The following is a 25,121-nucleotide window of genomic DNA, read 5'->3' as shown; positions in this document are numbered from 1 at the left end:
AGTATGCCAATAGGAGACTCACCAACAGGGCTGCCAATGTCAATCCCAAGGTGATCGAGCAGATCCTACTTCCTGGCCACTAGATCTGCCCAGCGATGTTTAAGCTGGTGCTCATGTCTGATGGTGTTGTATACTCCCTTCAGGTGGTGGAGCACCTTGCCCCACCGCAGCTGCCTGGCATCTGTCCGGTATCCCTGGATGACCCGACCACCCATCTCATGCATAATAGGCAGGTAATGGGATACCAGCCACACAAATCCACCTAGCTCATCCTCTGACGTCCTCATCAACCTCCCCTACCAGACATGTTGAATATGGTCAAAGTTAACCCCAAATACCAAGAACAAAAAAAATAAACAGAAACTTAACCCCACTAACTTATCCCAACTATCCCAAATGAATGCCTTCCCTGGATAGACACCCCACAGTACAAATACAAATATTGACAAAGACCACACAAAACCACAACTACTGGAACAAAATGCACACAATATATAACAGGACATGACAGGAGGGACACCACAAACTTAAATACACAATCTAGACTCAACCACCAGCTCCAAAATACAACCAGTCACAAAGGCACAGACTGTGAAGAGAAAGTGAAACTACACCCACTGTACCATGCTTGTACACAGGATTTCCTATTACATCACTTCCTGTCCCCGTGCGTTACGTTTTTCAGTTATGCATGTGTTTATTTGATGCATTTGACATTTGTATATATAGGTTTTTTAAACACATAACGCATGTGCGTTGTTTATATTGACGCATGATGGTTATGGGTCAATTTCTCTGAAGGCAGTATTGGGAGGAGTGCGAAGGTGGAATTCACGTTAAGGGCCCATGTGTCATCTTCTTTGCGTTTGTGGATGTTTTGGATGCATATGCATCATATATTTTGACTCATTTCCTGAGTGCGTGTTTTTTTTAATTGTCCTTAGATTCACCCTGAATCAACATACATATGACATGAGGTGTGCTGCAGTGTGGCATATTGGGTATCGCCACATGTGGTAGTCCATGCAACAATGTGGTAAGGGTGTGATTGGTCTATTCCACCAATGTGTGTGTTACAGAGTCAACAACATGCACATTGTTGCATTCAGTACAATGCAATTCTGATTTGTGATTGTGTATTGTGTTTTCATATCTGATGTGTGATGTTGTCATACAGAGCATAATATTTAAATCTGCATACGTATATAGATTTGGAGTTTATGGAGATGTGTGTGAAGCCTGCATATTTGTCTCACATGTGTACATCTTTGGTACATAGTGTGCATGACACACTCTGACTACATTCCACCCAGAATATGTTTTGAGCACAAAAGTTTGATTAAACGCGTTGCATTTACCAATCATTGTTGGTTTTGTGTGGTGGACCTACAGCCCTAACTGCATATGTTCCCATCCATACTGATGTGCATTCCACAGAACTGTCCGTACAATGTGTGAGGTCATGTGTATCCTGTGTCAGGATTGCGCCCCATGGCAGGACAGATCACCATGGATAGACTGAGCATCCTCAAATTCTTCCACTGGTTGTTATCCCTGGGCAAATCATGATGACCATAGTTACCAAAATATATGACGCATATGCATAGTTACCAATGATGTCCCCCCCACTTGTCACACATGTTCCATGCAGCCATTGCAACTCTCACACTGAGTTGTGACTGTGTTCTGTTCCCACATGACAAAAGTTATTTTTTGACATCCACTAACTCATGTGTGGGCCCCTTGCACACATTCTATTTGGACATGATGTAGTTGTGTGTGATGACCTATTGATTAGCAAGTTGGCAATGTGGATGCACAAAATATGTTGTGGTCCATAGATTGTGTCCTTCAGTTGCCACATACCAGTGATGAGGCTGTTAGTGATGTGTGTGATAGTGGCAGTACAATCTTACACATCACAAATGATGTTGGAACAGTACTTGTCAGATTTGTATTTGTAACATACTCCCTGAGGTTAGACTCACATTCCTATGGTATATGTAGTGAAGATTGGAGAGACCAAAGCAGGATTGGTTGTATAAGTGAAGTGTTTATGTACAAAATTGACAAGGTGAATTAATTAGTTCTTAAGAATAAACGTTCTCAACTATGTGCTGTCCCCGGTGTACCCCAGCAGCTGTGTTGTGCTGTTCCCCCTCCATATGATCACCACCATCCTCCTCCTCAGGCAGGTCATCAACCTGGTCATACATAGGAATATTCATCCGCACACATATGTTGTGCAGGATAGCACGTGTCAGGATGATTTTTGCACACAATGTATGGGGCATATAGGAGGCTGCCTCCTGTGAGGTCCAGGTACCTAAATCTTGTTTTCAGTATGCCAAATGTCCTTTCTACGATATTGCATATTTTTACGGTGTCCCTCATTGTATTCACGCTCTGCTACTGTGCTTAGGTTGGCAAATGGGGTCATCACCCACCACTGTATGCCATAACCCTGATCTTCTGCAAAAGATAAAAGGTGTAAGTTGTGGTTAAGGCTTGCAACAGGTTTGCCATGTAGCATGGCAGTTGTTATATTGAGTTGGTTGTGACTCATACGTGTTTGTGGTATGGTGTGAGTTCCTGGCCTTGTGCAAAGTTTTATTAGCACTGTGTTGTTGAACATGACAATCTTGGGTATTGGCTCACGGACCTAGGACTTATAACTTGGAATCATAACTGATGCTCAGTATGTGTGTACTATGTGTTGCGTAGTACACCTTTGTATCACTGTGCTATCACTAGAGGGGGCACGACATATCCTCACAACACAATGGGGTCAGATGTGGTGACAACGTGGTAGCCCTGCAGAGCCTGGACATCCCAGCCATTTTGACATGTGTCTTTACAGATGAAGTGCAAAACTTAGGCCCATTTTAATGAGTAAGTGACAATGCACAAAACAGCTCCAACATTGGCAGTACTGTGCTGCAACATTTTGACTACGCAGAAATGCACCATGTGTGACATGTTACTAGGCAACTCTTTGTTGTCCCCTGCGCCGGCGCCTAACATGCAGCCATTCATCAACACTACCAACCTTGTACCAGGGTGCTTGGCTAGCTGCCCTGTGGAGGTGGATGTATCTGTGCAGGAAGGGACACCTCCCTATACATTTAGGGGCATATTTATACTCTGTTTGTGCCGGAATTGCGTCGTTTTTTTTGACACAATTTCGACGCAAAACTAACTCCATATTTATACTTTGGTGTTAGACGCGTCTAGCGCCAAAGTCCATGGAGTTTGCGTCATTTTTTACCGTGGACACCTACTTTGCGTTAATGATATGCAAGGTAGGCGTTCCCGTCTAAAAAATTGACTCCGAGGCATGTGCGCCGTATTTACACTCCCGGGCAAAAATCACGCCCGGGAGTGGGCGGGTCCAAAAAAATGACGTCCAGCCGCTTTTGCGCAGTTTTTTAGCGCCTGGTCAGGGCAGGCGTTAAGGGACCTGTGAGCTCGGAAGGAGCCCAGAGGTGCCCTCCCATGCCCCCAGGGACACCCCCTGTCACCCTTGCCTACCCCAGGAGGATGCCCAAGGATGGAGGGACCCATCCCAGGGAACAAAAGGTAAGTTCAGGTAAGTATTTTTTTTTTTTTTTTTTGTGGCATAGGGGGGCCTGATTTGTGCCCCCCTACATGCCACTATGCCCAATGACCATGCCCAGGGGACAGAAGTCCCCTGGGCATGGCCATTGGGCAAGGGGGCATGACTCCTGTCTTTGCTAAGACAGGAGTCATTTCAATGGGGGTTGGGTGTCGAAAAAAATGGCGCAAATCGGGTTGAGGCGATAATTTTGCCTCAGCCTGACTTGCCCCATTTTTTGGTGCCCAAGCTCTATATTCCCCTACGCCGGCGCTGCCTGGTGTACGTCATTTTTTTTGACGCACACCAGGCAGCGCCTCCGGCTAACGCCGGCTAATGTCATTGAATAAATACGACGCCCGCATGGCGCTTCAGAATGGCGTTAGCCGGCGTTAACTTTTTCGACGCACAACTGCGTTGGCGCAGTTGTGCGTCGAAAAGTATAAATATGGCCCTTACTGTTTTGATGGTCAATTGTGTGCGCAGCAGTATGCAGCATGCATAGGTGGCACACTCATATGAGGTCATATCATAGTCTATTTCCTTATTGCATCCTGCAAACGGCACCCCTGGGGTGGTGTTTGATGTTGGCACTTCCTCAGGTTTTAGGTGACACCTACATCTGAATCAGCATCATCATGCTAGGTATCACGTGGTGACAGACCTGCAGCAACACACATTGCATGCCCTTTCCTCACTAAGTGCTGCGTGGGAGGGTGGCTGATTCACAATGTGGCTCCAAGTCACAAATGAATGGTCAGCCACAGAGTTGTACATACAGTGCAGGCCATGACATTGGCATTGGGGGCCCTTAGTGATCCTGAGTGGCAGCTGATGTTTGTGCTAGCCATCAGGTGTCCAGGTGTGTGTATCCCATTGTTTCAGGATGATCAACATCACTATCAGTGTCTCTCCTATCTTCCAAAACATGGATCAGCATTTATACTGTCAACACATGCACAGTGCAGGCTATGGGATGGAGCTCAGCTACTTAGCAAATGTGTCCCTTAGCACAGTGCATGTAAGGTCAGTGATATCCTAAATATTCCTACAGGGTCCCACTATGGCATCCATGATCTGCACTGTCTTATAGTTACTCCACCCGATGGTGGGACATTTATTTTTTACAGTACAGACATGATGGTACTGTGGGTAAGTGAGTGGTGCATGTGAGGTGGCACTACAGAAGGTGTACTCACAAATCTGCCACATGGTATATGATGGCCGTTAATGTTGTATTCCTATGTGTGTGACCCAATGCATCAGGCAGATGTATGTGCACACTATGGGTAAGTCAGGTATGATGAGTTGTAGTTGGTATTGGCACCAGCTGTCTGGCATTTGATGTTTGTTCTGGCAGAGACTTGCACGGCATGATTTGAGGGATCTGTGCCTATGTGTGACTTACGTTACATGAGCATGGTGTATGCCATTGACACTGCTGTGCTATTGTTTGTTTGGTGTACTGTGTGTGTGAAGTGTACATAGTAGGCAACCTGTGGGAACTTGTAGTGGTTTGTGTTTGCAAAGGGTACATATCTGCACCTGTCCTTCACGTAGTGTGCCTATCACGTTGTGGGTGTGTTACGTACATGTGGGTGCAGGTGTTTGTGGCGTGCATTTATTGTGCTGCACTGCAGAATGATGCACATGTATTGTTACCTACACATCTGTGTTACCCTGGCCATATGTTTTTAAAGTGGTGTATGTCTTGTGTGTCCTACAGGGTTGGTGTGCTGCGTGTAAATTGCTAGCTTTGTTGACTTACCACAAGTAGGCTATTTCCATATTGGCCATCCTGGAAGTGTTCGTTGATCCTGCTGTGTCTGAATATGTAGGCGTCATGGACACTCCCAGGATACCTGGCCAAAATGTTTGTGGATAGTCTCCGGTGGTCCACTATGGCCGGCACATTTATGGAATGCGTGTGTTTGCGATTCCAGTATAAATGCTCTGTTGCTGCAGGTGGAACAAGTTGGACAAGGGTGCAGTCAATTGCACCGAGCACATGTGGGAAGCCATCAAATTGGTAGTACCCCCGTTTTATCTCCTCCTGCATTTGCTGGGTGTTGGGTAAGCTGATGTGGCGGGATGTCATAAAGATAATTGCGTCTAACACCTTTGGCAGGAACACCAAGAATGACGGCTGTGACACACCAGCAACCAGGGCACCCGTTGTTTGCAATGAGTTACTTGCCAGCATGAGCAGAACAGCTAGCAGCTTTGTCACAGGTGGTATATTTTGTGGGGTCTGCAGGCTGGCTGTGATCTGTGGCCCAATGTGGTGCAGCAGGTGTAGTATGGCTTGCCGGTTGAGTCTGTATGTCCTTATGATGTCTTGTTCCCTGAGGCCAAGGAGGGTTGTCCTGTTTCAGAATATCCTTTCCAGCCTTCTGTGTTGCCTTTGTAGGCCCCGTTGTGGTGGTTGTGGTTGCTGTTGTTGTTGGTGTCCTTTGTGCCTTCTCGCATGCTGGAGCAGTAGCACTTCCATCTTGTCCTGTGGGTTGGTAATGTTGCTTCTTTGAGATTTCTTTGAGTAGTGGTGTGTGGGCCTCATTTTAATACGTGGTCTGACCCAGGCGTTAAAATTTGACGCAAATCGGAGTTAATGTCATTTTTTGGGTCAGCCTCCTACTCGTACAGCATTTTTGCCGGGGTGGATAAATATGGCGCTAGGGGCTTAGAGTCATTTTTTAGACAGGAACACCTTCCTTGCATCTCATTGACGCAAGGTGGTTTCACACATCCAAAAACTGATGTTAACTCCAATATTTTGACGCTAGATGGGTCTAGCATCAAAATATAAATGTGCAGTTAAGTTTGTGCTAAATTAGCGTAAAAAGAAATTACGCTAATTCAGCGCAAAGCAAGTATAAATATTGTCCCAACCCTTCTCTTGTTGCCCTCTAAAGATCTCGAACTACCCCTCCACCTGTATTTGGCGGGATCTCTCACTACTACTCTTTCTGAGGAAACTGGAGATCCTCCTCTTCAAACAACTCCTCATCCATGCAAAACCATCCAGATGGAGGAACCAAGCTGGTAGTCCCTCTTTTCCTGCTAAAGTCCTCTCAATCATATAACTTTTCTTAACTCCTACTAAACATATGATACATAATGCATTTGTGTCATTAATGGGTGGAATGTAAAATATAATAAAAATGGCTAAATTCGAATGGTAAATGTTTACCAGAACAAACCCTTGAAACCATCCAACTTAAAGAGTGCCTTTGGTGGCTGATCCCTTGTGGTTTCACCCGCTGGCAACACAGGCCCTGCAGAGCGGGGAGACAGGACACCAATTCAAGGGGCTCAACCATTCATTGGCCCCACACTAAGCCCAAAGTCAATGAATATCTACAGGATATTGGAGACTAAGGGGCATATTTATACTCTGTTTGCACCGTTTGTGCATCGTTTGTTTACGCAGAAATGGCACAAACTGAACTCCATATTTATATTTTGAAGCTACACCCATCTAGCGTCAAAATATGAGAGTTAACGTCATTTTTTGGATCTGTGAACCCACCTTGCTTCAATGAGATGCAAGGTAGGCGTTCCCGTCCAAGAAATGACTCTAATCCCATGCAAACATGGAACATGGGTGGGAGGCGGGCCTAAATAATGGCGCTAAGCATGCTTAGCGCCATTATTTAACACCTGGGTCAGACCAGGTGTTAAGGTACCTGCGGACCCATTTCCTTGGCAAAACACCATCGAATGGGCCCACAGGTGCCCACCCCAAACCCCAGTAACACCCCCACCCACACCAGAGTATGGGGGACCCCCTCCCAGGCAAGTAGGGTAAGTATTGGTACTTAGGATCAGTATTTTGACAAAACAATTCTAAGTGCCATTGGGGGGCATGACATGGGGCCACCTGCATGGCACTGGGAGCAATGGCCATGCCCAGGGGACACTGGTCCCTGTCCTGGCCATTGGGGTGGTGGGCATGACTCCTGTCTTTGCTAAGTCAGGAGTCAATGGTTATGGATGGTTGTGCATCAGGAAATGACGCTAGGCTGGCTAACTGCATTTTTTTGCCTCTAACTAGCCTAAACCCCCTTCATCCCTACCGCCACCCCCACCCGACTAATGTCATTTTAGCTCAGCACCGGCTTGCGGCAATCCATCAATTTGGCACCTTGCTGGCACTTTGGAATGACGCAAGCTGACGGTAAACTTTTTGATGCAAAACTGCATTCGCACAGTTTTGCACCAAAAAGTATAAATATGGGCCTAAGTGCTCCCCACGTAATATTCCGCAGGAAGGGCCCATTATTTTGCGCCACACCACTGTGCTCCATACTTGGCGTCTGAAGGCGCCTGTTGCACTGCCTGAGATGTGTGATGGAACTTACTTTTAAAAGCAGCCCTCAAGTTAGATTTTATCGGAATACTTTCTATTTTGATGTGTTGTTACATCGACTTTAGATTCTTTGCACTTTTGCCGGTGTTATGATTCTGCCGCATCTATTTATGTCAAAATAAGAAGGCTGGTTTGAAACGATCAAACATATTAAGGCACTATGCCTTTTTCCCCGCAGTTCTATTTTCATTTTAATAACCAGTACAGTCCTTTTTCTTGCACCCATTATCCTTTTCTTCCCCAACAGCCCTAAAACACTTCTGCAATTTCCGGAACCTCACATAAGTGTGTGTCCCACAAAGACCCAGCTGGAGTAAACATGAAATCGAGCGATATTGTTAGGAGTGAAAAAAGCGTTTCTCGATTCTAGGGCAGCATTTTCATTTTCCTCTTTGCTGCCATAATATTGCTTTCTGTGACCGCTTATTCTAAAAGGGCAGAGCTTGCTTATTAAGGGCCGCGTTCAGCAGCACTTCACATTAAACATCCATTTGCCTGCACAAATATATCACGGAAGGCTTGGATCTGTGAAAAGGGCACATTAGGTTTGAGCATTGTACGCCTGCGAATTTAGCAGCGTGGTAACATGTCTGTGCTGCATTGCACAAGACAAATGACTTCCATTACTTTGTTTCCACAATAGTTGTTTTGTGCGATTTTCAACATTTAAGTCTTTGGATGCTTTCTCTTGTAGTCTCACCAGCACTGTTTAGGTCTGGCCTTGGAAGCAGCTTTAGCTGCCACGCTTGACTATTGATTTCCCCATAAAATGTTATGCACAGATTAACTTTTGGTCAGTGGTCTTTGTCCACTGGTTTGTTGAACTGTCATTCACATTTTGCTAACACAGACCACAGCATACTGCATGGGGCAGAGTGTCAGCCTACTTTGCCTATTGGCTCTCTTCACTTTGAGTGATTGCACAAATCCTGTTTATACTGTTGACATCACCAAACAATTGTTCTTTTATCTGCAGTTGTTCAGTTTGGAAACATAATTTAATTGCCAATAGTTCTCCTTCAGCAAATGTATAGTTCTGTTCAGCTGGCAACAACATTTTAGTAAAGAATGCTACTGGATGCATACGTCCTGTGGTGCTGTCCTGTTGTGACAGAATGTCACTTACAGCAACCTGAGAAGTGTCTGCCTCTACAAAGTACAATAAGTTCGGATCTGGATATATGAGTACTGGAGTCATGGTGAATCTTTCCTTGAGTGATTTGAATGCATCATTGGCCACATTGGACCTGACAAAAGGCACCCTTTTTCATGAAAGTCTGGTAATTGTGCTTACTATGTTAGAGAAATGGGTGATAAAGCGACTAAAAAAGTTTGAAAATCCCATATAACTTTGTACCGCTTTGACAGCGGTTGGTACTGGCCTATCCCGTATTGCCTGCACCTTTTTCTGGTACATGGTAACGTCTTTTGAGGGGGGAAAATATTCCAGAAATTCAACAGATTGAATGTGAAAGGTACATTTGTCCAGTTTAAGAAAAAAGATCATGTTCTCTGAGTCATTCTAGCAACATTCTAACGTGGTCTATGTGTCCCGTCATGTTTTGAGAATAAATGAGGATGTCATTGATGTATACAACTATACAAATATCCAGTAGATCTTCAAAACCTCGTTTATAAAATATTGGAATGCTGCATGGGTATTACATAACCCAAATGGCATGCCTGTATACTCGAATAACCCGACTTTGGTTCGGAAGGCTGTTTTCCACTCATCAGCTTCTTTTGCATGGATGAGGTTGTATGTACCTTGCAGATCTAGATTAGTGTACACAGTGGACCTCTGAACCTGATCGAGCAAGACAGGATTCAGGGGGAATAGATAGCTGTTTTTAACCATAACCTTATCCAAGGCCCTAAAGCCTATGCACATCATTAACTCACCATTATTTTTTAGTACGAAAAAGAGTGGTGAAGAGGGAGGGGAGGTGGAATGTTGGATGAATCCCGGATCTATTGACTTATCCAAGTATTTTTTCAGGTACTTTGGGGGTCATTCTGAGCCAACGACCGCGGGAGCACCGCCAACAGGCTGGCGGTGCTCCCTTGGGCATTCTGACCGCAGCGGTACAGCCGCGGTCAGAAATGGAAAACCGGCGGTGTACCGCCGGTTTTCCGCTGCCCTGGGGAATCCTCCATGGCGGCGCAGCTTGCTGCGCCGCCATGGGGATTCCGACCCCCATACCGCCATCCTGTTCCTGGTGGTTTTGGCCGCCAGGAACAGGATGGCGGTATGGGGTGTCGTGGGGCCCCTGGGGGCCCGCGCAGTGCCCATGCCAATGGCATGGGCACTGCAGGGGCCCCCGTAACAGGGCCCCACCATGATTTTCAGTGTCTGCCATGCAGACACTGAAAATCGCGATGAGTGCAACTGCACCCGTCGCACCCCTTCCACTCCGCCGGCTCCATTCGGAGCCGGCATCCTCATGGAAGGGTGTTTCCCGCTGGGCTGGCGGGCGGCCTTCTGGCGGTCGGCCGCCAGCCCAGCGGGAAACCCAGAATACCCGCGGCGGTCTTTTGACCGCGCAGCGATATTCTGGCGGTTCCAGCCAGGCCAGTGGATTCCGCCGCCGGCCAGGGTCAGAATGACCCCCTTTGTCTCTGGTTCCGAGACACCGTAGAAGCCACTTCAAGGAAGTGCTGCGCCTGTTATTAAATCTATGCAACAAACATATTCTCTAAGGGGAGGTAATTGTGTATCCTTCTGTTCATCAAAACAATCACAAAAGTCCTGATATTCTACAGGAATTTGAGTTGTGCATTCTTGTTTTAGTGCTGTGCACGTCAATGGAGATAAAACTTCCCGGGTGGCTCTTCATAACAATGGTTTAAACAAAAATGGGAACCCAGGGTGACAAGATAACAGGATCAATCAATGAGGGGATTGTGAAGGTGAAGCCGGAGGAACCCCAATATACCACCAAAGGTGGGTGCTATGGGATCAAGGTCTCTCTATGCCAATTCTCATTTACTAGGGTAATAGGAACAGTTTCATGAGTCATCATTCCACAAGAAAGCTTGGAGCCATCTACAGCTCTAACCAGTTCCGGTTCTTTTTTCTTAACATGAGGTATATGAAAAGACCTAGCGAAAGCTAGATCAAAACAAAAAAATTTCCTGTAGCTAGAGCACAGGTAATACCTTTCTCTGTTGATTGGAAAGTATTGAGCTAACAAATATTGCAAAATGTTGTGGGACTTTATGTGAAGTGTTTGCCAGAAATTGGAGGATCTGCACTAGGACCTTACTCGACTGGTTGACCCCTCTGTCTGCCGGGCTCTCTAGTTTTCCTGCATCAAAACAGACATTACAGCAACATTCTTTCGAATCACTTTAGGTTTAACAGTACACACACATGCAAAGTGCCCAGCCTTACCACAATACAAACATACAATTAACTTTTTTCTTCAGTCTTTTTCTTCTGCAGTTAATTGACCATGTAAACTCCCATCTACATGGGTTCTGTGTTACCCTGATTCTTGGTCTCTATCTCTCTATGCTCAGGATGTATCACTAATAGTCTAGGTTCCCCTCAAGGGTGTTCTTCTTTACGCTCAGTTAACCTATAAATCAATAAACACAGAATAGTCTAATGGGAGATTTACAATAGTGTGCTAAAGAGTCTTTTAAATCATCTCTCAGACCTCTTTAAAAGAGGGAGGTTTGTTTCTTTTCTGGCCTTTGGGTTTCGGGAACCAGTCTACAAAAGGTCATATTATAAGCCAGAAGGTCCTTACTACCCTGGCGTAAGTTCAATAACTAATTACCAGTAGCCTGACCAAAGGTGTGTTTGGCAAAGAGGCAATGAACCGCCTCTTCACATCTTACAAAATCATGTAAGATAGGATCATTATTTTCAATGAGTGGAATAGACCCCTAAGATAGGATATAATAAAGTCTATCTTCGCTATTTCAGATGGAAAGGCTCTGGGTTTAACCAAAAATTGCAATAGGCACTGACTCCAAAAGGCATAACATTTATTATTATTCACAAAAAATCTTTCTGGTTGGGCCAGGGGCACCGGGGTGGGAGTAGGTACAGTGACATGCACAGGATTATTATTACCAATGGACGGTGTACTGATTTTGCCAAAGTCTGTTGGTTGTAGAACAGGCTGCATGTCTTTAAGAGTTGCCCCAGCCCCTGCATCACTTAGCCAGGGTTAATGGCGGAGGCAATATCTAATTAACTCTTCCATAAGCAACAGATTTTTTTTCATAAAGGTTTGGCCTTGACCTTGTACATCAGATAATGCCTGAGCTAACTTGTCAACATCTAATTAGTTGTCCATATCGTCTGAGTGGTAAAAGTGTGAAGCTTGGCATTCTGTCATGCACTTACCTGGCTCCACCAGCAGGGACAATGCTGGACCTTCAGTCTCAGCTGGGGCATCTTAGTGAAACAAGTAACAAATGTCTGGTTCCAAAAATTGCCCCAGAGGGGAAAGGGGGACGGAATAAAACAAGAAAAGATGAACTTGCATCAATGAAGGGCCTGCTCTGCTGTCGCGCAGTGCCTAGTAGGATCAGGGCTCCCTGGACCTTGTTATCCTCAAAGGAGGTGTGTACACTAGAAACAACAAGAGACAATGTTACTCATATGTTCCTAAATTAGAATGCATTATCAATTGTTTACACTGTAAGTGCACTTAATGCCTTTGTCATACAAATCACGAGAAAGAGCAGAAAACACAGGAAATAATTTAGATTTTCTGGCACTCCAGAACATGTAGGGTTCAGAATCAAAGTCGAATATAGATGCAACTTGTCAAGAAATACAGTGGGAAACTTTCAGTTCTGGTACAATAACGTTCAGAGCGCTGCAATGAAAGAGTCCATAGCGGTGGGCTTTGAGCGGATTAATACTCAAATATGTTAAATGTCCGAAAACGTGCTCAGGCCTTCATAGGAATCAGCCTTTAAATTATACACATGTGCTAACCTATAGATTAGTGTGCACTAACCTGAGGGGGAAGTACGTAACCATGTTTGGTACTTGAACTGGAATCTGAAGAGAACAGGAGACTTGGTGCAAGAAGCTCAAGAGGATGCGGAATCGTAGCTCATCAAGAAGACACTGAGGCCCATCTTTAGGGGAAAATGCAGGGATGCGCCTTCTTTAAGTGACTAAGGTGCACCCCTGTGTTGTCCCCTGCACTGGCGCTAAATTTAGCTGCCAGCGCCAATGCCGGCTTTCTTGCACCATCATGCAAAGATGTTTGCGATGAGGGATGTGATTGATAATGTGCAGGAAAGGTGTCTCTCATTAATGGCGCTTTGGCACTTCTATGTGTGCTGCAGAATACAGCACGTACAGAAGTGCCAAAGTGTCATTTTCAAATGATTTGTTATGTGCATGAAGGGACATCTTCCCACACAGAAGCAATCATTTCTGGCATTTGGTTCTTTCTATGCCTGGTGCAGAATGCAACACATATAGAAAAAGCAAAAAACGAGGAGGAAAAGAAAAAGCATTCCTCCTCGTTGTGACTTGTGTAGATTTTGGCGCTCCCTCTGGTTTACAAAATCTTGTAAATCTGAGGCAGCATCAAAATGCAATGGGTGTTGCTCTGGCACGCCCACAGCAACACCCATTGCAGTCCCCTCTGACACAGATAACTGCATCGGAGGGGCCCATATTTACAAGGAGGTGTAATGCCACAAAAAGTGGCGTAACACCTCCTTGTAAATATAGGGCAGAGGTTAGCGCCACTGGAGTGTCACGTAAAGTGATGCTCCAGTGGCGCCAGAGGCTCATAAATATGCCCCTCAAAGCGTTGCAGATGCCAGGATGACTGTGCCTTCATTGCATGGCACTCCCTGCCTTTGACTTTACACTCCGGAAGCTGACCCATATTGCTTCTCCATGGCCTTGATGATATTGACACCTCCACATGTATGACTCATGTCTCTTTTCCCTCTAAACCTGTGAGGCATTCTAATATTGCCCCTCCTTCTGATGAATCCAGCTCCTTTGCCTTTCCATTCTCCCTGTGTTCTTGCCTGGGACTTCTCACTTTTTAATCTACCCCATCCCACCTGACTATGTGGGTCTTAGAAAGGTATACCCAAGGATAGGATGTCTTTATAGGAACCACATTTCAAATGTCCATGATGCCCTGGGAGTTTTAGTTTGAGACTACAATGTGTCAACTGGTGGTGTCAGACACAGATGAAGCTGTAAGAATTCCGTCCAACACGGTAGAAGTTGGTAAAACGTGCTTTATTTATTCTAAGCACAGATTATACAGGAAGACAGCGCAGTTCTCCTGTACGCCTCAACAAAAGTCACACAACTGTTGCCTTTCCCGAATGCCTCTCTGTAAACATAACCAGAACATGCGGCATTACCAGCACGAGGCATTCAAGAACAGTGATAACCATTCTCTGCATACACTACATATCTTCTCTCTTTACAATGGAAAACAATATAAAAAAACAACATAAACATAAAATGTTTCTAATAACAAACAGTTGAACACATTCCAAATAAGTTGTCTCTAAGAGTGTTTCTAAGAATAATAGTCATCGAACTTCTTTGGTTTCACAATTTTCCTGCCAGATCTATTCCACCTACCACTCCTACTGGGGGTTACTTCCAAGCTACTAGAGCCACAAGCACCGTTATATGACCATAGGTCACCCAATGGGTAACAATCACCAGTGCTCCCCGAATCAACTCTATGTTGACATTGATAATCATGTTCTTCTCTCCTCTCATCCTTTCCTTCTAACCACTCTTTCCACTTATAACTCTTCAGAATACTATTCTCTTTTCCCAAGTCAACTCTGGTGCCTTTACAAATTGACAATGCAGATACGTGCCATAACTTACCATCACTGAGTCTCACTGAATTGTTGTAAACTGCAATTACTCTCAAGGGAGAAGAAAATCTACTTTGACCTTTAACTGTGTGTTTCTTGCTCTTGACTCTTACAACATCGCCAACACATAACTTAAACTCCTTACACTTGTGGATGTCATCATAATACTTCTTATATTTGCCCTGAGCTTTCTCAATATTTGTCCTCACTTCCTCAGGAAACCATTCCAACCTTTTGGCAGCTTTAAGCCAACCAACATTATCCTTTGACATGGGAGTTCTACTCCTCATGAGTTCAAACGGACTTGCGTTTGTACTATCACATGCGGTAATCCTTAAAGCCCACAAGGTTTTCCATAATTATGTTTTCCAAAAGAAATGATTGCAATTAGATAATTGAATCATTCCTTTGAGTACGCGGTTGAACCTTTCAACAGCACCGTTACCCGCAGGATGGTAAATCGAAGTGGTATGATATTTAACTACGTTCCTCCTCACATAATCTTGGAAAGCTGATGACGTGAATTGTGCCGCATTGTCAGACACAATACATTTTGATAAACCCTCTCTTACAAAAAGTTTATCCCAAAATTTGATGATACTACTTACATATGCTTTCCTTACAATTCCTAGCTCCGGACACTTTGAAAAGTGATCCACAAGTACTAGAAGGAAGGTCTGTTCATCACCTTCACCTATGGGCCACATTACATCAATACCTACTCTTTCCCAGGACATGTTGGGAGAAGGAATAGGATGTAACGGCTGTCTTAACATCACTTGCGTCTTGTCAGCATTCTCACAAACATGGCAATCTCTCACCATTCTTTCTACCTCCTTATCTAGTACCGGCCACCAGTACCAATGCTTCACTATATTCTTGGTCTTACCGATGCCTAGGTGGCCTTCATGGCAAACCTTGAGAATTTTCTTCCTTAAGGTGATAGGAGGTATTACCTTCCCATTTCTAAGAAATAACCTTCTTCCGTGGATAATTCATCCCTTACTTCCCAGAAGGATAGCAAATTCTTGTTAACCATTTTCTATAACGGCCACCCTTTAGTAATCATGACACCTAATTCTTGCATTACCTCCTCTAAGTCCTGTTCTGTATTCCATTCATCTCGCGTAATACCCTTGCATATACCATCATCCACAATAGTCACCCACATGTCTTCTTTCGCATCTTCATCAGTATCCTTGGCTGGCAAGGGCATGCGACTTAAGAAGTCTGCAACTGTGTTCATTACTCCAGGTAAGTATTGCACCACATAGTTGTAGTCAAACAAGCGTACAGACATTCTCGCTAGCCTAGGAGAAGCCTTATACAACCCCTTCGTGGTTAAACCTTTCACAAGTGGTTTGTGGTCACATTTTAAGATTATTGTGGTATCCCACACATACTGTCTAAAGTGTTCCAGTGCCAATACACATGCGAGTGCTTCACACTCAATAACTGAATACTTCTCTTCAGTTGGAGTTAATGAACGTGAGGCAAAGGCAATCGTATCTTCATAGCCTTTCTGATCGATTTGGGTAAGAACTGCCCCAATTTCCTTGCAACTGGCATCAGTTGTAATAACACATCTAAGACTTAAATCAAAACCTTGCAATGGTGGTGCATTGTAAATATCATTTTTCAACATGTCAAAAGCATTTTGACATGCCTCTGTCCACAGAAACTTGTTTCTTGCTTTAAGCAATTGTCTTAAATTATTCGTTTTCATAGAAAAATAACGGACAAATTTGGAGTAGAATTCTACCAAACCTAGAAAAGCACGGACCTCATCCTTGTTCTGAGGATTTGGTGCCTTGCTTATTGCAGACAATAACTCCTCCTTTGGTTTAATTCCTTGAGCAGATACTACATGCCCCAAATAGTTGACGTGGTCACATGCAAATTTGCATTTACTAAATTCTGCCGTCAAACCCTTTTTGTCCAACACATTTAGTACTTTTAACAAGGTCTGATCGTGATCATCCCTTGACCTCCCCATTATAAGAATATCATCTTGAAAGACCATTGTATTATAGATTCCCGCAAGAATTGTACTCATCAATCTCTGGAACATGGCTGCTGTTGACGCCAAACCAAATAGTACCCTCCGAAATCTGTAACACCCGAAGGGTGTGACGAAAGCAGTCAAGTCCCTACTACTAGGATGTAACCATACCTGGTGATAGGCCGCTTTCAAATCAATGGAGGAAAACCATTTCATTCCTGTAGTGCGTGACAACATTTCATTAATGTGTGGTAAGGGGAACTGATCAACTAGTATGTTCTTATTAAGATCTCTCAGGTCGATGCATAATCGTAAATTCCCATTGCCTTTCTTCACTACGAGTAATGGGGCCACCCACTCGGATGATTCTATGGGTTCTATAATTTTCTCCTCCTGCAGTTTATGCAATTGCACTTTGACTTCTTCCTTTAAAGGAATGGGAATATGTCTTACTTTATGCACCTGTGGCACCACATCCTTTTTTAAATGAATGAGATGCATAAAGCCTTTCATTTTCCCAATCTTTCCTGTGAATACGTTAGGAAATCTCTGTAGAACTAGTGGACCAACTCCTAACCCTGTTTGTACAGACTGTACTGGCTCGGGATTGTTAGGATCCAATATTATGCCCAATTTTCTCTGGTCAATCCATCCCAAAACGGAAGGACCTGTAACTGCAATATACAATGTTCCTGTCATTTGTCTGTCTTTGTACTGGAATTTCAACTTCTTGAAACCTAACAATTCAATGATTTCACCAGTGAATGTCTTAATTGTTATATCTGGCAAGCATAACTCCTCACCCACAATATGTATGAGATTCCTTTCCCACACATTTTGATTAATAATAGTATATGGAGACCCTGAATCTACTACAACGTGTATAGTCACTCCTCCCAACACAATCTCACAACTTGTTTTTTTCATTCTATTTTTCTCTTGTTGCTTCAAGCACAAAATGGTGTCTTTGTCAGATGAATTTACACATAAGATACACATGTTCAAATCATCTTCATCTGAAGAGTTAGTGTCTTCAAGTTCCAACACTTTACCACAATTCCCATTTTTCCTCTGGCACACTTTTTGAAAATGACCCACAATTCCACATTTGGAACACTTCTGCTTCCTTGCCGGACACCATTTATCATTCGCCAAGTAGTCATAACTGCCACATCTATAACACTTCCTTTTATCGTCTGACTTATAATTTTTCTGTTCAGCTCCTGTTTTCCCTGTGCCTTTCTTTTTAAATTCTCTGGTGGGTTTTTTCCCTTTCGCTCTTGCAATTATCACTTCTATTTTCATTTAAAACCTCCTTCGCATACCTTCCAGTCAATTCTGCCCTTTTTACAAAATCAATGACTTCTTGCAAAGAGCTTTCTCCTTTGGCCCACAAATTGTCTTGGTTGTTCGAGTTAGACGATTGCAGAACAATCTGGTCATGAATTAGCTCGTCATGTAGTTCACCGAATCTGCAATTAATTGCTAACTTCTTTAAGGCAGACACATAATCCTCTACGGGTTCCTCTTTCCCTTGTTTCCGATGAAAAAACGTGTAGCGATCCACAGCTACGCCAACTCTAGGTCTATAATAGCTATCTAAGTCTTCAAGCGCATTCTTATACAGGTCGCCTTCACCCGCTTGCCTGGGTTTCTTATTAATGTTTTTGAAAATCTTCAACCCTCCTGGTCCTAAACAATGTAGGAGGATCCTATACTTTTTCTCAGCAGAAAGCTCCTCTTCTTCCTCAATGGCAGAGATATAATTTTTGAAATATTCACACCACTCCTCCCATTTTAATATAAGTGTGCCAGAAACAGTAATAAATGGTTGAGGAGGTGACAAGTTCCATGGGTTGGTCGAAGCCATTGTGTCTGCACTGTCTTCCTACTTGAAATTTTCCAATTATGTAAAAGTAACACTTTATTAATGTTACATTACGAATTCCCTATGTAATATCTTTTTTTTTTTTTGTGATCAATATTGGCAAGGATAAGTCAAATGGCGTGTTTAGGTCACTCAAAAGTCAATTTTCAAATAAAAATGGCTGCTTGGTACATATAAATGTTTTAATTCTCCTATTAACCAGTTCCAAAATGGCTGCAGTGCCGATTCCCAAGCTAAAATGGCTGCCGTTTGCCAGTTACATGTCTGGGTGATGTGTTTCCACTTCCTCGTCATGCAGAGGAAAAATGACTCAACTAAGATGGCTGCCGGTACACGTCAGACTGACGTGTTTGCACAGCCACGTCATGCAGATGAAAGCGGGCCGATCAGCAGATATGCAGCGCACATACAACACAGTGCCGCTGCCCAATTCCCAGACGATCCTTTGTCCCTGCGGTGCTGCGTGGCCTCTGACTCACCGGAACATCGGGGAATACTGAGGAAAAGACGCTCCTGGTCGCTGGTTGCTGGTGCGATCTTGACGCGCCGGGTGAGAGAATTGGTTCGCTGCTCGTCGCCAATTGTAAGAATTCCGTCCAACAAAGTAGAAGTTGGTAAAACGTGCTTTATTTATTCTAAGCACAGATTATACAGGAAGACAGCACAGTTGTCCCGTATGCCTCAACAACCGTCACACAACTGTTGCCGTTCTCGAATTACCAGCACGAGGCATTCGAGAACGGTGATAACCATTCTCTGCATACACTACAGAGTATGAGTGCTACAACATCAACCTAATGGGCATTATAGGCAATACTAGACACTAGAGAATCCATCTAGTGATACAAAGGAACACAACCTTAATATAATTGCAATTCTTCGGGTGTTATGTGACCTTTGACCAATTACATTGTAATCTGGGAGCCTGTGCCTGCTCTCTCCAGCCCAGCAACAGTGTTGGGCTGGAGAGAGCCTACTGCACATGTGTGTTTGGCCGGCCCAAGACGGCTGGCCTAACATACATGGGCACACTCCCCCTCAGTGCTCATCACAGCCCGTGGTTCCGCCCCTTTTACTAAAAAAATGATGATAAACGTAGTTTACTTTCGTTTTTTTAGTAAGACGTTTGCAGGTGCTACTGCTGGGGGGTGGGGGAGGCAACGGTCCTCTGCCCTAGCGGAGGAACCACGCCTGATGCTTTCAATAAAGCATCAAAAAAGCTGATTTTTTTCCATTTTGTAGCATAAAAAGACCTTTTTTTCAAATTTTAATTTCACTAATGCATACAACTCTGAGAGAAGTTTTTTTAATCAGTTGTCAAATAAAAAATGCATGGAGAAGACTGCTAAGTACAATTGGTTACAATTTCTGATTGGCGATCACGAACCTTCCCATAATCTGGAAAGACCACCACCTCTTCTCCTTTCTTGTGAACTTCCCTTTGAGAACAACTACTAAAGCAACAGTGACCACCTACAGTGACTACTTACCTGCAGACAGTGGTACAAACTCAAACCTTTAGAACTCAACTGCCATCTCTTTGGCAACCTCATAATGAAAGCAAAACAGCCCTACAACTAGCTTTCCTAAGGCTTTAAACTAATGATACCCCTTATGATGTTTGCATGTCTGAAACACAGACTGAAGGCCTCATGGCTCGATGAACTTATTAAGAAACTAAAGTAGAAATCAGGGTGCTATGCCAATGAAAACAACATAAAATTAATTAATAAAACACACCTTCAGTACCACAATAGAATATGCAAATTGTCCATAAAAAGGCAAAAATCATGGCTAAGATATTTCTTAAGGGCAGTCATTTGCAGCTTCTATTCAACACTTGTGTCAGTCCACAGCCAGCCCTCATCAAGTCTTATTACACAAACCCCTATAACTATGCAGATAACAGCCTGGAAAATAGACAGAAACCTCAGCACTAGATCAGGAAACATCTGAAAATGAACGCTGTAGCAAATGTGATTTTTCTGCATGGTCAATACAGTATTTTTAGCCTTTCTCTGGAGCACCCTATGTTTGCTGGACATAGAACTCTCAGAACTAGTATAACTGCTAGGAGTAAAGTGCCTGAGCTTCCCGTTTAGACATGATTAAATTGTCTTATCCATGACTGACATAGCTGACATAGTTTCATTGCCTGAAAGTCCCTAGAATATGGTGTAGACAATGGACCCAGGTGTCACAGTGTCCTTTCCTCAGGATCTGCACGTCACTGAACAAAAGGCCCACCTTCCGGCGTCACCAACTCAGGAAGCTATTATAGCACAGAGTTATGATGAAGCCAGTCGGAGGGAAGGGAATTAGGGTAGGAAACAGCAGGGAGAGAGATCTGAAAAGTAAAAGTTAGAACAAATATGCATTTACTCATTGATAGAAATCTAACTCATCATTAGACCCTTGACTAAATGCGTCTCCGAGATATTAAATGGAGACCTCCTTTGAAATGAGGGCAAAGCCCCTTCTTTGATACATGGAACAAGAGTAAACTACGACCTCAGAATCAAGAGATGGCAAGAACTTTGAACTATGATTATACACAGAATATCAATCCTGTAACATCTGTGTATTCACAACATAAACCTTTGATCATGACTTAGAAAATCTCAAAGAATTAAAAATGCTATTCACATCTTAAGCTTTTCAAAGAACAATGAAAACTATGATTTGCTTATCTCCAGAAATACTTTCACATTCACAACAATAAATGCCAAAAAGTTTTACTCATTGACCTTGAAGCGCTTTACTTAATAATACCAGGAGGTGCGGGCGTGGCCAACCACACCAACATGGCGGACGCATAATCCCGAGGCTCTGTCGGGGCCTAACAGAATCCTGCTTGAATCTACTCCCACTTTGAGTCAGTAGACCTGGCCGTGCAGAGGGATACTTAGGCACCGGCGAGGAGCGGCCGGGTAGCGCCTGGGAACTTGGAGACAACTTCAGGAGTGAGCCTGGGTGTGGCTGGAGGCCTAGCCCGGACGGGCCCGCGAGGCGCGGCGGCGCCTTGCTGTGCCGCGGACGTAGGACGCTGAGGCGAGGAGTGGCTCGCGCTCCCAGAGGGCTTCTGTCATGAGCATGCCTGCCGGGCTGGCTGGAGTGCTTCCCCTGGCCCATGGCGATCGGAGTGCTTCCGCGGCAGCGGCGACCTGGGGCCCTGCCTCCCGGCTGTCTTAACCCGCGGGCGCAGTGAGAGGAACGGGGCGAGGGGCCGGCACCCGCGGCGGAGTGCCAACTTGGACCGGCGCGCTGGAGGAGACTCCGGGCTTATAGTGGTGATCCCGAGTGTGCACGACTGACCTAGGAAGAGCGGCACCGAGGTGGGTAGTGGAGCAGTGGCGCTGTGTGGGGCGCCGGCGACAGGGCCTAATCTTGCCATTGGATACCGGCGGAGCCGCGGAGGTACCTCAATAGCTGCATTTTGGTGGTTTAAAACGAGACCCTTGGAGGCACTACCGGACGGATGTTGCGACCCGGCCTGAGGGAACCTATACTGGAGAGGACAGACTGGGCTGCTGGGGCTGAGCAGACGCAGCGGCAACGAGGGAGAATCTGACTAGACCCAGATCTCAGAGGCAAGCAGACCACGGCCGTAGGGGGATCCAGGGGAGTGCACACAGTATGGCAGATTGGCAGCCTCTCCTGGGCCGCGGTGGTGAGTTAGACTGCACCCGTAGGTGGAAGATGGAGGCCCGCGGAAACTGAGCGCACAAGAGCACAATTCCGACTGGAACAAGGCCTTGCCTGGATGGTGTGGAGTGGAGGTGCCTGGCCTAGGGGCAGAGAGCAGTACCATACAACGCCACAACTACTGGGGTCACACACATAGGCAAACCTCAGAAGACGACTGGTTTGTTGTCACGCCCTCCTGAGGGGCGCTCAGGCCGGAGGCCTATAGTGAAGAGGACGGACCGGGATGCGGGGGCAGAGCCGATGCAGCGGCACAGAGGGAAAATCGGACTAGACCTATAACCTTGAGGCAAGCGGACTACAGCCACGGAGTGCACACGGAGTGGCAAATTAGCGCCCAGCCCTGGGCCGTGGTGGTGAGTCAGAACGCGCCCGTTGGCGAGAGATAGAGGCCCGCGGAAGTGAACGCACAATCCTAACCTGGCGTGGGGCAGAGCGCAATATCATACAGCGCCACGACAGCTGGGGTCCTACACATAGACAGCGCCTATTAGTGGAAGACGACTGGCTTGGTGTCACAATCTCCTGAGGGGCATTTCTGCCACTGCATCAAAGAAAGACAGTAACGGTACGGCGCCTGATTTGTGCTGATGATTGGTGCACCCCTAGTCAGAGCCATTGCAAAGAATCGCATTATCAATACCGTGGAGAACAGCTGGAGGTGATCTTATAAACCTAGGGATGAGGCACTGAGTAATCTCCCACCTATCTGACAATTGAAGTACGATCTACATGTCCCGTATGACCACCAGGCACAGGGCAAGAGGCAAAAATCAGGGCCGTAACACCACCAGAGACTACGACAAAGAGAAGATGGAGGACCCCGCACAATCCACGGTACAGACCACCCTTGACAGAATACTAGGTGCAATAGAAGACACAAAAACCACTCTGAGACATGCCCTCAACCAGGTAGTGGTCGAACTGGGTTTGCTGAGAGTCGACCACCACAAATTAGCGGACAGAGTGAAAGACACTGAAACTACATTGACAGAGCTCGCGCCAAAACCAGATAACCTCGCCGCCACAGTCCTACACCTAACGGAACGAGTGCAACAACTAGAACGTAGGGTAGAAGATGCAGAAGGGAGAAGCCGCAGAAATAATAAACGGATCGAGGGTCTTCCTGAGGGCGTCGAGAAACCAAATATGGTAGAGTTCCTTGAGGAATGGCTGCGCTCGGTCGTGGCTCCGGAGCTTCTTTCACCCTTCTTCTCCCTGGAGCGAACACACAGAGTCCCCTTGCGCCCACTGCCACCAGGAAGGCCACCAAGGGTGGTGATAACCAAATTAATGCACTACAGGGATAGAGATACCCTACTCCAAAGGGCCAGAGAGACTGGACCATTCAAAGTCGAAAATGCCATGATAACGCTGTTTCCCGATTTCACTATGGAAGTGCAGATGAAACGGGCCTCTTACACGTCGGTGAAGAGGACACTCCGAGAAGCTGGGATCCAATACTCTCTTCTCTTTCCGGCCAAGCTAAGGGTAACCCTGGACGGCAAAACCATGTTTTTTCAGACACCTGAGGAGGCATGGGAGTGGCTGGAATCGAAGGGAATGGCGGAGGGACCACGTGTCCAGAGCGAGCGCATGGCCCGCAGGGTCGAAGGGGTCAGAAGAAACAGTGAAACAGAAACAGATCACAGACAAGACCAACCACAGCCCAAAAGGCACTGGCCAGGATGGACACATTGAATGCGGCAGCCTCAGTTTGTGGAGGCACTCCATCGATTGATAGTGGTAGTGGAGACTCGGATCGTGCATCCGTGTCCTCTGTCGGGGGCTCCGTTGGCCCAGGTGATGCGCCAAGGGTAACCCCACAGACTGCGGACGAGCTAGGTTAATTGGTCCACAACCTGAACATGAGGTGAGGAGTGTCATGCAAATGAGGCCCTAACGGACATGCATCCACCCCCCCCCCCACTAGTTTCTCGGCCACAAGACAGGATGGCGAGAACTTTAATTAACTTGCTGTTATTGCTTCGTTTTTGCAATGTGTTATGGGCAACCTACATTTTGAGAGGTGCCCCGGGGTCCGGGAGTTGGGGTTTATGTTTGCACTTTTTTGATGGTGATGAAAACACTATGAACGTAGTACACAGTTATCTACAACGAGAAGTGGAGGAGGGGACACATAGGGGCACGACAGAACTCAGTTTCATCCTAATTAATCTAGTATGGCTGAATACTACTTTCTGACCTGGAATATTAGGGGAATGTGATCGCCCTCTAAAAGGTATAGAGTGTTATCGTACTTGAAACGGCGGGGTGCACATTGCCATGCTGCAGGAGACTCACCTTACCACCTCCGAAGTAGACAAACTCCGGCGTAGATGGAGGGGACAGATATTTGCTACTAAATACTCGGCCTACGCTAGGGGAGCACTGATATGGGTAAGAGAAGGGGTCCCATTTGAGGCCAAAGCTGTGGACATAGACCAGGAAGGCAGGTTTGTGGTTGTGAGAGGTATATTACATGGAGTTACAATTACCATTAGCAGTATGTATGCGCACAACCAAGACCAGATACCCTTCATGCAGCGCCTATCGAGTCACCTTACGCGACAGAGGGGGGGGAGCTGCTACTAGCAGGGGATTTTAACTGTGTATTGGATACTGAACTGGACTGCTCCACCCCACCACTGGCTGGAGCAACAACGCATAAGATAGCTAAACACTTGGAGGAATGGCCCGGGTCTGGGGTTTGGTGGAT

The sequence above is a fragment of the Pleurodeles waltl genome, chromosome 1_1 (assembly GCF_031143425.1).
Source record: "Pleurodeles waltl isolate 20211129_DDA chromosome 1_1, aPleWal1.hap1.20221129, whole genome shotgun sequence".
In the NCBI taxonomy this organism is placed as follows: Eukaryota; Metazoa; Chordata; class Amphibia; order Caudata; family Salamandridae; genus Pleurodeles; species Pleurodeles waltl.
Note: the sequence above shows the minus strand (reverse complement) of the source record.